Source organism: Perissodus microlepis, chromosome 20 (genome assembly GCF_051167445.1).
Source record: "Perissodus microlepis isolate ML-2025 ecotype Zambia chromosome 20, ASM5116744v1, whole genome shotgun sequence".
NCBI classification, from domain to species: domain Eukaryota; kingdom Metazoa; phylum Chordata; class Actinopteri; order Cichliformes; family Cichlidae; genus Perissodus; species Perissodus microlepis.
In genome coordinates this window covers 26,268,189-26,280,305 of record NC_140480.1, presented here as the reverse complement: position 1 = coordinate 26,280,305, position 12,117 = coordinate 26,268,189, and the positions used below count along the sequence as shown (strand labels likewise).

Sequence of the window (12,117 nt, the reverse complement as noted above, 5' to 3'; positions counted from 1 at the left end):
ATGATGCATGGCTCTATATCCTGGAGCTGGAGCAAGTAAAGGTCAGCACTGGATGTTTGTGAAAATCAGGAGGGGTGCCTGTCTCTGAACAGTTATTGTATCATACAGTAGTGAATGTGTACCATCTTGCACCGGGGGTTAACACTGATTTTCGAAACAGAAAGAAAACAAGACTAGAGCCAACATCAACCTATCTATGCTACCTAAGATAAAAGTAAGGTAAAGTAAACACACAGCTCAACATAGGCCTCTCATTACTACTGTTTTCCTATGTCCATCAGGACAGCATCCAGCAAGCTATTTTAAGCAATGCATCACCAGTGAGTTTTGCACCGTCTGCAATCCTCTGATGAATTATAAATGTATACGTGGATGGGAATAATTTTAGTACATCATAATTATTACGCTGCTTTTAAAGAAGAGGATTGCTTCTAAGAATGATCGTAAAACTTTCATAGTTGACTTATAAGCGGTATCGCATTCACAAACCTTTAACCAGTGCAACTTAGCCCATTTAGCTGTGTTTTCTCTATAATCTGTCTGAGGTGCCAAGATTCAGCATGTGCTTTCTGACAAACATAAGCCTCAAAGGCCACTCACAATGCATTAAGAATGTTTTCTTTTTGACAGACATCAAAATGTGACCTTTAAATGATTCTTGTTATCAGGGAAGCTGAACAAGAAAATCAATAGGATGCAGCTGGAGAGGAGGGATTAATGCAGGGCAAATTGATCATTCCATTTCATTTTCATCCTGATTTGATGTGCGAGCCATACACACCTAATCTGACCACAAACTGCTTTTAACACTTCAGAGGAGAATCCTTTGAGCAGACAAAAAAAATACAACAAGCTCAACAGGCTTCTCAGTTACAAAAACGATAGGGTAGGAGTGTGAGCCTTTACTGACAGTTAACCTTAATAATAAAGAGGCTGCATTTCCCTTCCCTTTCATCACTTCTCTGTGCTTTTTATAGTGTGCCTCAGTGCTGTTTCCTCCATCCACCACAGGGAAAACACAATGGCGGAGCTCATTGTCTATTTCACACAGTTTGGGTCCATCAAACTGCAAAAACAAATACATTAATCATCAGAACACATTGATAGATCATTAATTATTGTACCTCACTGTTGATGTCACACGTTGTTGAATCCTTTCACAGATAATCAGAGCACTTTAGTGGAACTTCATTAAACAAACTGTTCATTTACAAAGCCAAGTCTGGACGTGCAGGCACAGAGTTGAAGAAATAAAAGACAATATTTTCTTTTAAAGAATCTTTCAGTAAACATTAAAAGGAATATCTGCCCTAGAAGAATTGCACTATTTCCCACTTCCCGCACACAGCTGAGATTGGGAGCGTATTACCGCTGAAATGCCAGCGCTCAACAGATAACTGCGATAACAAAGATAGCAAATCTGGGAAATGAAAAATGGCACTTCTCTTCTACAAGGAGATACATCAGTGTTTATTAAATCAATGCCAGACAGAGGAATCTGAAGGTAAAATAATGAACCACTTATAAATGATCTTTGCTTCGCTGGGCCTTACCTGATCAGGGTGTTCAGGGACCACCAATGCGAGGCATATTAGAAGAGGTCTATTAATCCTCGTGCTCCTCATAGCTGACTATAAAATGGGTGAGTCCTCTGTGACTTACTAGGCACATCCTTTTTAATTTTTCAACATAAAAAAAGCCTGCCACACAACTTTCATTGATTGGGTGTGAAAGTTTGGTTTGTCTGTGTATTTCTGCTTTAAGAGAGTGGATATTTCATTATGGTGCTCTGGGACACACATTACGCAGTTCTGCTACCTTTCCAACAGCATCCATGGCAACTAGAGAGCCTGCTCTCCCTGCAGAAATGTGCGTTTAATTGAGTGACATCTAATCAGGCAGTGAAATACAGCAGTAGAGTTAACAAAACAGGTCAACGAGGGACAAGGACTACCAGCTGCAATCGACGTCACAGCGCAATACTCGGTTTTGGTGTTGACTAACATGTATTAGTCCGGTTTTGATGATCAAAATTACAGGGTTGGAGGTATTCTTCGCAAGATCCTTGGGTGAATGTGTGATTGGATATGATGAGCCCTTCTTAGGACTACACGAGCTTGGGGAGGAGGAATGCCTTTGATGTAGTGAAATTACTGGAGCTAAGAGGTCTCACATGCTATGCCTTAACACATATTAAACAGGCTCTAAAGGATGAATTTTTCACCGTCATCTGTATTTTACTTTTCTTCATCGTATTGCATGGTGAGCAAGGCTTTGCCGTCTCTTATTTTCTTCCTCAAACATTACTTGTGTTTTTAACTGCAATAGCGTTTCCTCCTCATTATCAGATGTTGAATCAGTGCACAGGGGGACACCATCAGCTCCCCTCAACCTAAAATCATCTGTGGTGACAGCACTCTGTAGTGACATACATAGATAGAGGGGGTAAAAGCACAGTCTCAGTAAATTGTCTGCCTGCGCTTTGGGGAATCATTGGAATTCATGATCTTTTCTCAGTATGCTAACAATAATCTTCCACTAGCTCTGTCTCGCACATCACTAGGCATAGCAAACACTTGTCTTCACTGAGTCTCAGGCAGCATCAGCTTCTCCTCACCATGCAAATTTCAGAGCTGTGCCCCTCCTTTGTATTACAACTATGTCCTCAACCTTTTCCAATCACTACCCTTCATGCAGCTGGATGATAAAAACCAGCGCGCACGAATGGCTTGAAACACACCTTAATTCTCATAGAGGATTGTGCTTTGATAAACCTTTGAGTTGTAAACAACTTTCAAATGGACTTTTTATGGCTTTCGATTGCAATAAGATACATTCTAAAGCTCTCAAAATGTATCTCCTAAACAAATGCCCCGCTACGCGAGCGAGTGTGCCCTTACTACAAAAAAAAAGTACAGCTTGCTTTTGTTAAGCAGGATATAACAAATGTTTCTGCAGTAAAAATGTGCTGGATAAATAAAATGCAACCCAAGTGAAATTTGTCTGTGTTTATATATTCCACTATGTGCAGGAGTGCAAAGAAAGCTCTTAATTGGAAGCACGTTAGATGGATGCTCCTAGGGTGGGAGGTTCAAATTTTAGCTCACACTTACTGGTAACAATACTGAATTTGATCAGCTCACAGCCTTGTACTTTAAAGAGCGTTTGCTCTTTAAATGCTGGTTTCTTCCTTTTGACTGGCCAACTACTCTGTACTTTTAATAATGAAAGGGAGACAATTTTAGCATATGGTCTACATATTGATGTCATATGTTTTATGTATTCCTGTTTTATGTTTTATGTATCGTATGCTTGAGACTCTGTGCATTTTGAGACAAATTTCCCTTTGGGCACAGTAAAGTTAAAGCTTGAAAGTGAAAGTAGCGAACAGTAAAAACATTAGGACAGCAGATGGCTCCGATATAGAAAATTTGCACCACACCACTAAAAGAGGTGTGGCAATTAAAAAATATAACCACACAACAAAGTCCATAAATTAACTGCTGACATTTGAACAGTTTATTGTTATTTTATTGTCTGTTTAGCATCAGAGAGCCTCACAATTTAGATGACTCAGTTATGAATGTATGGGAAATGTGAAAAACATTGGCAGATACCTGTTTCAGCTGAAACACTGGTGCAATCATACAGTATCTTGTCATTTCTTCATTAGCATCAGGACAATAATCTGGTGACTAGTTTGTGATTGCAATCAAATTTTAAAATGTTTCTAAGGCAGTGCGTCTTATCATACTTGCTGTATTATTATAGAACCACTCCGTCTGCCTCACCTCCAGCGCGAAGCTTTGATGGTGTCAAGTGGGAGACGACAACCAATTAAAAGAAAATCAGTCAAACAACTTGGGGTCAGATCTCAAGATGCTCCCAATCAGTCATAATTTCCTGTTGTTATGCTGTGTTTGACTGCTCCTGATTGGAGTCTGATAAATCAGTGTGCACGCTGGTCAGTACGACATATATGCAACTGTCTCAACCCAGAGTACTACATCAAAACTCTCTACTATCTGTCTTTCCTGTGGGTAAGATGGGCGGCCCACAGAGCATGACCATGTTTCCTTAACCAAACAAGAGCAAAGGTAAAAAGACATGCAGCACCTTTAATAATACTTGTAGCACTCTGCTTGTTTTCAGAATGCAAAGGCTGGGAGATGATAGGAATGGCATGTGTGGGGTCTAGCAGGACAAGGCAGTAGTCCTGATAGTATTTCTGTGCACGTCCCCCTCTGTTAGTCATTACTGTGTGCAGACGAGGGGTGATGTTTACTCTGCTGAGACAAGCAAGTCTACTGCTCTGGGTTGCAACCTTGTGACTCTCTTCTCCCTCCTGCTGCCAGCTCTCCTTACGTCTGGGCCAGGCCCTGCCACACCATCAGCCCACTGGCCTATCGCTGTTGCTGAATGCTTGCCGTCTACCAGCACTAAGTTTTTGGATTGCGTCTGGCAAAAAACAACGATGCAATTCCGTGCATATTGTCTGACTGGTGGGTGTTCGGTTGATATTTCAGGAAATAATAGCATAATGCACACAAGTGATGTGATACTGCAATACGCTGCTGTGCCGTATTTCCTCCTTTTTGTCTTTAGTTTCCTTGCGTTGTCACTTTCAAACATTGCCTCCACCCACACACATATGAGAAAAAGAGAAGGGAAGAGAGAGATACTGACAGAGACTTACTGCGGTACACAATGTGTGAAATAGGGAGTTGTAATCCTTGGTAATAGATTAAAGAAATCAATGAAAACATGGTTGGATGGTTCATCATATAAAGATGATGAAATGAAATGACAGAATATAAGAAAGAAATTAAAGATATTAGCAAACACAACTGACAATTTATTTGTCCCACACTAATGGCTCAAGGACAGTGGAAATAACAAACTACAGAGAGAGACAAGTGTGAAATAAATGGGACACAAATAAATCAGGGTAACGGAACAGTTATAATTTTACAAATTGAAACAATTATAACAGTTAACCAGATGGAAGCAAAATAAGGCAAGTAGACAGAAGCAAGTTGAACAAAACAAGTCCGTGAGAAATAATGGCAATGTTCATGATACATAATGGCAAAAGGTTAAAATCAATCATAATGCACCAAAAAAAAAGTGAAATGATTACCAAGCTTATGCAGGAGGTCAGGGGTCAGAGGTCAAGTTCAATTTAAACACGGAAACCATTATGGCGTCTGCATGGATGTCTCTGGAAGAAATAAACAAGGAGTTGAAGTAAGTACACTTCACTGTAAGTGCTGTTTAAGCCCTACATCTATTTGACAATATGTAGCACTCAAATATTAATGTGACACAATGCTGTAGTAAGCACTGATTCACAGCAATGTACAAACCAGAAGTGCTCAGTTTCCTTAAGTGGTGGAGGGCAATTTCAGAGTTTAGTGAATCGCAGACACACTTATTCCAGGCCTTTAAAACAATTGAAGGCATCTTTTTATCATCCTATAACCGTATCGAGACCGTAAATTAAGGGTTTGCTTGTTTCAAAACCTCTCAGCAAAATTAGGTAGGCTAAGCAAAGCGCCAGTGCACCGCCAGCATCACTCATGCTCTATGTTTCATGCTTTCACGGCTGCCCCATCTCCTACGGTAACACACAAAGCAAATTCTACCACAGTGTAGACACTAGTAAGACAAAGAGTGTGTTTGATTTTTTGCTCAACCCAAAAAAAAAAAAAAAAAAAAAAAACAGAGAAAGATTCCTATACCGGCTTAGAAAACAGTCTGTGAGGCTCCCGCACACTGAAGACAACAAAGGCATTACTCTTTGCCAAATAAAGAAAAACTACACAAATGGCTGTGCAGTGGAAGGAGAGACTATTCATCTATTTAAGTCTGCACATTTTGTTATGCATAAAATGGTTCACATTTATTTATTTGATATTGTTTGTGTGAAGTGGATAGAAAATAGACCAAATAAAACATATTCTTTCAAATATTATTCAAATATGCGACTCTGGGGTTTTTCAACATGTTGTGCTTGAACAAAATCTTCAGTCTCTAAAAGTATTTCTACACTTTTCCTCTCTCGATGCTGTTTACGTGATCCCCGCACTACCATGGGGTCAGCAGCAGAGCATTTTAACATGTAGTTTTTGTAATTCATTAGAGGAAACAAAAACAATGCAGATCCTGACATTGCGAAAGAAAGATATTGTCCATGCACAGAAAAATGCCAGCAACAAAAACTGCCAATTTTAGACTGGAGTCCAATACAACGCCCACTAAAACATCATCTCATCTTTACTGCAACTGGCCGATGACTCATTTTCTTAATTAAAACATAAGAAACTTAATCTCAAATAACAAAATCTAAAGGAGCATTCAAGGGAACAGATGTCACCCTTAGTACGCAAAAAGGCACAATATAAATGGTTCTACAAAAGAGAAACATGTTTCCAGGTCCTCAACCGAGCCAGAGCATGAAAACCAAACAACATTAGATGTAAGACAACACTCCGTACACATTAAGCCCCGAGGCAGCGTATCAGCACTAAAACAAGAACGAAAATACCTTTCAAAACAAAACTAGGTTTTATTAGTGTCTAGCACTTCAGGAAGACCATGCACAAACTCACAAATAAATGTCTTTTGAGATCCTTCGGCAGTGCAATGAAATACAGGAAAGAAAGCCCAAGGGCTGGGGAGACACTTCGGAAGCGTCTGCATCTGTGTGTGATTAGTTCCACTACCTAAGATAAAGCATGCAGAGCAAATGTAACCTCATCATAATCTGTGTGTCACGAAGGCAGGGGAACACTCAACCAGAAAACAACAATAACTGCTGTACAGTGTAGTCTACCACTGTGACAATGCCTAGTGTAAACCGTAGTCCTGCAAGTGTTCTCAGCCCATAAGTAATTGTCTGATCATTGTGGAACAGAAAACAGCACAGGTTTGAGCAGACAGGAGATCCCACAGGTATTAGCTGCTAATTGCCGTCAACCAAACAACCAGCAGTTTCTGGAGAAAAGAATCTATACTAATTCTTCCTATCCTACCCTGCAGAATACACACTGGAATTTCTTGGGTGCACAAGATAAATGCTTATACCATAATTACAACTAATTGTGCAAATAATTGCAAAGTTCTTTTGCCACGTATACCCACAATAAAACAAAAGCAATCTATGTTGCTCTTGGCTGTGAAATTGAAACAGTCCCATTTCCAAAGTCCCTGCCATCTAGTCGTTCATTATCTAGCATTTGTATCTGCTCTGTGGTGAAAGCCAGATTTTGCAAAAGTGAGGAAAAGGGAGATGGAAGGAAGCTGATGACAGGGATTCATGGATACTCTGAATGCAGACATGCTGTTCCAGCGCCTCGCCTCCCACAGCAAAACATTTGAAAAGCTTCAAAGCCCAAAGCTTTATGCTTTAGAACACATCTTTTGATTATATCCAAGTCTCTTCTTTTTAAAGGATGAAAAAAAAAGAAACAAACAAAACATCACCTGTAAATCGAGATAGCCTTTTGCAAAAGGTTTTTGCACCTAATCCCTTTCATTTCAGGTCAGTAAAATATTAGTGCTTTCTCACTGCTCTGATGGTCAAATCACATTTCAAAGATTCTGTATGCCTCTCCAGCAGAGGGAAGGCGAGAGAGAGATACAGGGCAGTAGGGAGCTCAGGCAATCCCCCATCTATTACAGACGAACCAATCATCAAAGACAAATTACAGTACACTTCACTGGGATATGCTAATTCCAAATTAGATGCAAGTCATCAAAAGATCAGCGTTGCAATATTTTGCATCTACAAATTGAAAATGTCTGCTTTCAGAACAGGTTTTAATACCAATATAGAAAGAAAAGAAAAACACGAGTCCCATCCAAGCCCACGGCATGCATATACATTAAAACCCAACACAAACAAAAAGATTTATTTGGCATTTTTGCATAGATGAATTTTTAGTAAAAGACCTGCCCTTGGTAATTGGTAATGAAAAATAAAAGCGTGACTTATTTTTTTATCTCTCTATTTTTCATTAGTTGATGTGAAAATTTACATCTGCGAGTAAAAACTTGCAAGTTATGAGTCCAGCCTTTTGTTTTATTGTTCACAACACATTCTGCTTTCATTTTGTAGTCAGTTCTTGTGTTACTCTGCCAAGTGGGCAGTAATTTTGTTAACTGTTTTTCCAATGTCTATATGTAAACGTTCATCCACTCGCTTGGTGATCTTTGCTTGGTTTAGGATGTTGTCAGCGTGCTATTTATATAAATAAAATAGTCAATAATTAACATTAACACTGCATCATTAGCAGAACAATTGTTTACATGTCACACAATGTATAGTCTTACAGAAATAAATAGAGAGAGATGTTTTCTTCCTATAAAGAACAATAAAAGGCTGATGAAGACAGAATCATATTTAGCAAGAAAACAAAGAATATCTCATTTAAAACTAATTGCTTGTGATAATACACAATATTTTGTGATAATACATCACGGGGGGAACAATGTATCATGATGATTATAAAAATTTATTCAGCATCTGCTTCAATTTTACTTTTTTCTTATGAGGAATCCAAAAACGTTCTATTTCTAAAAACATCTGAAAGCAATAAAATGTTTAGGTTTGTTTAGGTTGCAGGATGTTAAGATAAATTTGATATTTAATAGCACTATAGTATAGGTTTTTTAGATTGTATGACAACAAAATACAATTATTTTTGAAGCTCCCTCCAATGATCAGTGCGTGCACATTGTCTTACATCATTGTTCTGCAAAGGTTTCCATCTTGATTTGAGGAGGAAGACTGCCAAAATGCAGTTAGTTTAAACAATAGAAACACAGACAGACAATTACCTAGTCCTGAGGGAGTCACAGACTAAAGAGCTGGTCAATATTTCTGTGCAACATATGCATCAAAATGGCTGGGTCAGCTCCAGTCTCTTGCTGCTCATTCCGTTCTCTCCCTCTAAGTGCCTCTTCTCCCAATCAGTGTCCAAGGGGAGTACAATTGCCACATCACTGAAGTGAATGTGTTGATGAATTTACCCTTTATGTTTGACACCTGATATGTAAAAGCACGGCTTATGTTCAGAAGCAATGAGCGGTGCTTTGACAATGTCAATATTTCTCTCCAACATGCAGAGTAGGCATATAGACTAATGACAGACCAAGTATATCAGCAAATGAGTGCACAACAGGGGCAGAGGACTGGGGGGAATTAATAGCTCCAGCAACAAATGACCTGACAGGACAACTGCAAACACACAGACAGACAAAGAGGCTGGAAAACATACACACACACACACACACAAATGCCACGATACACTCACATACGTATATTCTGTCATACTCAACCACAGGATAATGTTTCTTTTTTAATATGAAAATGGCTGTAGGAAGACAGTATACCCATAGAGTACTGTGTGCATGTCACTGGTGAAAACATGTGCGAGATAATAACATTTTTGAATACCCATGTTTCTGTGTTTCAAAGGCTCCTCCATTAACAGTATCTTGTTGTGGAATATAACCAAACTCCTTAGTGACTTTCACCCAAGGCAGCCTACTTTATTTAAGGCAGCTGTGGCCAGGTAAACAGATTTTTATTCCTTCAGTTCTTCAATAGAAAAATCCCTTACTTACACCTTATTTGATGCCCCCCCCACCCCCACCCCTAAGTTCTCATACTCCTACTCCCCCATCCCCAAGCATAAGGCTTATCATGAAAGCACAACAAGGATATATTGTCAAGAATTTTACTTTTAGGTAGTCCTGATTGAAAGAGGCTGACTTTTATTCTCTCAAGTACACCCTTCCTCTTTTCCCTCTGCCATGGTACACAAGGGTACCATTATGGTGGCTGTGGACTTCATCCATTCATCATCCTTCTCACCTATGAAGCCAAACACACATATATCAACCACAGCTGCCCTCCCACTTCCCTAAATCACGCTTTGTTCTGCTGTGTGTAAAGAAAACTGCCTCAGCTTTTGACATCAACACCTACTATACCAAAGGAGTAGGGTGTAGGTGGAGAGACTCAGTGTTTTGCATTGCACAACTGAAATTTAAAAACATTTACAGTGCAATATGTTTACAAATTCAATATCTTAAATAATTAAAGTGATACTCTTCTCATTTTTTAAATTTGTAATATTTAGTGTTTGTGCAAAGGATGACACAAAATACTGGATTTTCAGCATTTTTTTTTTAACTCCGCTGAGATAAAGTCTCATTTGGAAAAGAAGCAATTCCAATTCAATCCAGGAGTTTAATGACTGTGTTCAGTGTAGATATTATCATAAGTGAGTCTATCTAAACAGCTTGCAGCTGGTTGAAGCTGTTGTGTCCTCTGCAGCTTTTTCACAGGGTTTCATCCTTAAGCATTTTCTTGCTTTGACAGTTTGTAGGTGATATCAGATTTCATTATAATACATGCAAAGATATAAACAAAATGAGTATCACTGTGATTTAAGAAATCTACCACAGGAATCTCTTAATGCTAACTGCCAACTAAGGAGAAACAGTCCATGAAAAAAGATCCCAGTGATTGCCAAGGTTTAGTTCAGAAATGTTATTATAAGGGGATGCACGCCACCCACCTATAATGTCTCTTCTGTAAGTACATTATGATAACTGCTGGATAACTGTTTAGTGAACTGCAGTGAAAACAGCTACCAAAAATTGCATTCAAATAATTCAAATATCTGGACTCTAGTTTCCAATTCAACATTTAATTATTGTTTTGTAAATATTTCATCTGTCAGTACCTCAAAAAGCTGAAACTACAATGCCTCCATTAAAGCTGACAGCATAGACATGTTCAACTCATCTAACCCTTCAACAATATTTATTCAAGTGTACAAGGCTACTGTGGATTTTCCTTAGCTGGACACCTTGTCCTAGTAGATGGAGCATGACTGGTTTGCATACTGTATGTAGAAGAGTTAATTGTAGTAGGATTATTTGCCATTTATTCATTACACAAGCAATTTCTCTTGCATTATTCATCTTCCAACAGGATCCGAGGCATGTTTTAATCATGCTGAATGCAGATTGACAGTGCTGTGTCACTACTTTGGAATGAAAAGCCAGCAGAAAACTACCCCATCTTTGTTCAGCGTTGCAAATGTTAAAACTTGAACAGATTAAAAAACTGCTCATGTGCAAATATCACTGGCATTTTAATGAAAGGAAGATGTTTACATGTTTTTTTTCTTTTATATAAAGGGATTGCAAAATGCCAACAAAAATTGCTTCTGAGGCATGTTAAATTGCCGTATATCTAGCTGTGATATGTTCATGCAACACAGTAGGGGAGCTCTGTCCTTTTAATCTCTAATCCTTTCCTCTTGAGGGAGGAGAAGAGGGCGTGGATCAGAGAGCAGAGAGAAGGTATCTTCGCCCAGACACAGACCCATGCCATGGCATTCTTCCTGTCCTGTACTGAAGCTGTCACTATTGGTGTCTGGGGCCATGAGGCAGGCAATTTTAGCGTTGTGGTGTGAATCGATACCCAATCACATCACGTTTGCAGGCAGCACATCAACCTGAAGAGTCTGTAGCTCAATTTACAGCATATTGTTTTTGGCCCTGGGAGCAAACCGCCACTAGGAGCAATAGAAGCATCATGGCAGAGCAAGACAAGGCCTTGTCATGGCCATAACGGCCTTATCTCTGGTCACAGAAGTACTCATATTAAACAGTAGTGCCAAGAAGGGCTCAGAAACACACAGAGCACATAATGCATCCGCTATTTATATTCAGCTGCGGAATCCGAGATGGTGGCCTTAATGCAGGAATTCTTGTTTAAACACAACCCAGTTAAAGTGCAACCTAGCTATCTATCTATCTACCAGGGGGCCAGTGCTAAATTCTGTGAGCACTGTATATACCTAATATTTGTGTTTCCTAGCCATTTCAAGGAAAATATTTTACACTGAATAATGCAATATGCACCATAAATTGGAAAAAGTCAAACCCGAAATCAGATATCAAAAAAACAAACAAACACTGGCCCATATGGAATTTACGTATGTGTACGAGGCAACGTCTGAATGGCAACGTGTCACTGAGGTGAAACGTCAGTGCAGGTGGGATTTGATCAATCACACTCTGGGAGGGTGTGAC

General features: G+C 39.2%; 1 protein-coding gene across 9 annotated transcripts in view; it reads right to left on the bottom strand.

Moving 5' to 3' along the window:
- The window catches only part of camta1a (calmodulin binding transcription activator 1a), a 280,413-nt gene that overhangs the window by 229,174 nt on the left and 39,122 nt on the right, over window positions 1-12,117 (bottom strand). The window contains exon 2 of one of the 9 annotated variants that reach the window (XM_084917186.1): window positions 5,141-5,221. The exons of the other annotated variants lie outside the window; for them this stretch is intronic. The gene's annotated coding sequence lies outside the window, so the exon portion shown is untranslated. The remainder of the gene's footprint in view (window positions 1-5,140; window positions 5,222-12,117) is intronic. 9 annotated transcript variants of the gene reach the window in all.